This window comes from Trachymyrmex septentrionalis, unplaced genomic scaffold (assembly GCF_001594115.1).
Source record: "Trachymyrmex septentrionalis isolate Tsep2-gDNA-1 unplaced genomic scaffold, Tsep1.0 scaffold15, whole genome shotgun sequence".
Classification (NCBI taxonomy): Eukaryota; Metazoa; Arthropoda; class Insecta; order Hymenoptera; family Formicidae; genus Trachymyrmex; species Trachymyrmex septentrionalis.
Genome location: NW_017304653.1, coordinates 297,080 through 300,419, shown reverse-complemented (window position 1 = coordinate 300,419; position 3,340 = coordinate 297,080). Strand labels below are relative to the sequence as shown.

The 3,340-nt window shown below is 43.1% G+C and overlaps 1 protein-coding gene across 2 annotated transcripts in view; it reads left to right on the top strand.

Annotated features, from left to right (window-relative positions):
- Window positions 1-1,424: 1,424 nt before the first annotated feature.
- Window positions 1,425-3,340, top strand: part of LOC108745834 (epithelial discoidin domain-containing receptor 1-like) — a 158,999-nt gene continuing 157,083 nt past the window's right edge. For both annotated transcript variants that reach the window (XM_018482224.1, XM_018482223.1), the window contains exon 1: window positions 1,425-1,752. The gene's annotated coding sequence lies outside the window, so the exon portion shown is untranslated. The remainder of the gene's footprint in view (window positions 1,753-3,340) is intronic.

Genomic DNA, 3,340 nt, shown 5'->3' with positions numbered 1-3,340 from the left:
CCACCGACGAGTATCTCCCCCACGCGACCTACCGCAACGATATATTTCGGAATTCGACGCGACGGTGCCACTTACACGAACGGCGCCGGGCGTCGTCCTCCATCCCACTCGGATTCCCGCGTCGACGTTTGCCGCTCGTCGAACGAGACGAACCACGTCGGACGAACCACCTCCTCGCTCTACCCCGTGGCCCCGTAAAACCCTGTGGGAAAGAGCAATGCGAAACCGCATCGCCAATGTCTTGCGGCGAGACGCTGAAAACATTAGGAAGCACGATGGAAAATAGCCAAGTTTAAGCCCATCAACGTCTACGACATATGTATTATGCAAAAATGTCTCTCTGGTTTCCCCGCATACTTTTCCCCCTCCCCCCTCCTCCATCACAGATGGCGATGTCTTGAGTAATTTAAAGGCGATTGTTCCTCAAGGAAAAAATTAATTCGCGACGCCACCCAGCTTCTCCCTGCTACTTTTTATAATGCTTACCTCGAAATAACTTCTTAACTAGAACGTTTAGATTATAAAGTTCTGTTCAATTAAATTTAGTTGAAGAATACCATTTTGCTATTATATCTTTCCCCAACTTTTCCCGCAACACAAATATTATCGTTAATATTACAGTACAGTATAGAAAATAAAAAGTTCATTTTATATGCGAATTAAAATTGTATAATTAGTAATTGCATTTTTTTTTACTCCTCAATAACTTTGGCTAGCCATACTTCGTATGGGCATACTACTGCATCGTTTATTTATAGTGCATGTAAATTTTAGATATTAATTACCAGCAGAGTCTGTCTCGTAATATCGCTCCGCTGCTGAAACATTTTATTCATTTTGCAAAGTGTACACATAACTACGATAATGAAGTCGTATTCATATTCACTCTGCTGGGTAGTATATTTACGGTCTCGGTAACAGAGAGCAGAAACAATGCAAAAACTACGTCGGTTCGACGGTTGCAAAAACTCGATTACTTTACGTTCCACGTTGCAGCTGAAAAAAATGCCGCATTTCAGCTCGTTTGTTTTGTCCAAATATCGAATCTTTCCTTTTTAAATGAAAAACATATAAACTTCACGCACGAAGCACGCTAAAAACGAAAAGATGACGATAGTGTACAACATAATAAATAAAAATGTATCTCGTATATTTATTTATTTATTTCTGCTATTCATATGGATCCGAAATTCAAGAGGGGGATGGCAAGCACCCAGGCACCAACGAGCACCGAAGTCGGCGTACCCGAAGGGTTAAAATTGCACCGAGAGTCGAGCGAGAGGACCCAGATCGCGAAACGGACCGCCACCGCGCCGCGGTGATACTCGGCGGCGCGTATGTGCGGGCGCGGATTTAGTTCGCGGTGTCGCCACGGGTCACGGCGGCGCTGCACCGTCGACGAGATCCTCAGTCCGTCACGGGGTCGCGAGGGGTACGCATTGCTCTCGTCGGTCGTTCGGTCGTACCCGGGCTCGAACGTCGCGACGCGCGAAAAGCACGCGCCGCGTGAGAGTGCCCGCCGCACTGACGGCCCGGCCCGCGCGTTCCGGCCTTTTCTTTTTCCTCGCCGAAGCGCGTCATAAAAAAACAAAGAGTGTGGTGTGCTCGGTGAAATGACGGCACATTGTGGATCACGATAATCGGACGGCGATCGTGGGGTGACAGTGCGAAGGTGGCAGGAGAAGGAAAGGTCACCCCGGTGAGCATTGCGGCACGAAACAGGACTTGCGACATACGCTACTGTCACTAAACGTGAGTGCTCCTTTTTCAATCGTTTATGAATGAAAGTGATTTTTTTCCACTTCAAACTACTATTCATTTCTGCACGTAACGTCGATGCTACACTGTTCTCCATTTAATCTTAACATACATTATTACGTCTAATAAAAGTCTAATTTTTTTAACTGATCAATTAGTTAATTACTTAAGCATTTAAATTTTATACTAAATATGCTTTGTGACTGAGCAGAGAATACCGCGGTGGCTTGTCGTAAAAAGGAATAGATTGCCATATGATTCAAAAACATGCTCCATCCTTGTACATACAAGTACATATAAAACCTTGCAAATTGTAATATGATGATATAATTATAAAACTGTATTGATTGTGTAATAATATATTGACTAATATGACTAGCCATTTGGCTTTGCTCTAATTAGTTTAATAATACGAAAAAGATATGTCAGCATTTTCTAAAAAAATTAAGAAGAAAGAAAGAGCTAAAATTAAGAAAAGAAGAGAGTTCGTTGCGTTTTTTGCTATAGATATACGACACACGATTACATTTCTACATCTACCTTTTTCGAACTAATATATTTATTAATAATATATTTATTAACGACAACGCGAGACAAGAGAGAGATGAGAAGATTCAGAATTTAATAAAAATTATTTCATAAAAAAAAGTCACGTCATACGAAAAGGGTAGCTATTATTTCATCCCTCTGTCATTTAGGAGAACGTTCCAATTTTCCGGAGCAACATTGACGAATCGTCACATTCTGAGAATAATACATACGATTAGCAAAGCTAAACGATTAATTTAATTTCTGCACAAATGAATACATAAAATTTGTTAAAGGGCAAATAAATCAGATATGTTTAAAGGGCAATATTTGCGCGCATCATACACCCGATAGTACGAGAAAAATACAGACTCGTAAATGTCAAAGAAACTCAGCTGTCACCGTGACAGATCGAAGCGTGCGTTCGCGTGATCCTGAACGATCACCGGCTATTGTAAACACGATGCAGTTTGCGTTCCATTATTCCACGCTCAGAGCTCGGTCAATCGCGCAGAGCGTGTTGCCCTTTCAACGACAGCGGTAGCTCTCAGCGATGTCTGCTGGTGCAGTAATCGCGTCACGCGTCTCTTTCGTCGACGGTTCGCCGCGGTCGTCGGTGCTTTCCGAGCCGGCGCTTTGTGCCGACAATTTCTCGGCAATTGAGCAACTCCGCAGGCACGTAATTAATAATGCGGCCTCGCGAGATAGGACTGAGATAAAGCGCGCGCTTACGTTATCGAGCCCAGCTCGGAGAGTTAAATGATCACGATAGTGACGATGCGGAAAGCCCATCCCTCTGCGTTATCTCTGCGATTTCATCGTGCATTATGCATAAACGCGTGACACACGCTTTCTCTGTACGCCAACGACTCCACCGCACGATTCATCTCGACACATTCTAGATTCCGTTCTCGCGCCATTCATTCCCGACAGAGATTTACAAAACGATTCAAGTATAAAATTCCGCAGACACGACCGTTCGCGTAGTCACAAGTTCGATCCTTAAAGGTTTTATTTTTTATTTATTTTTTATCTTTTTTAGGATTACTTTATG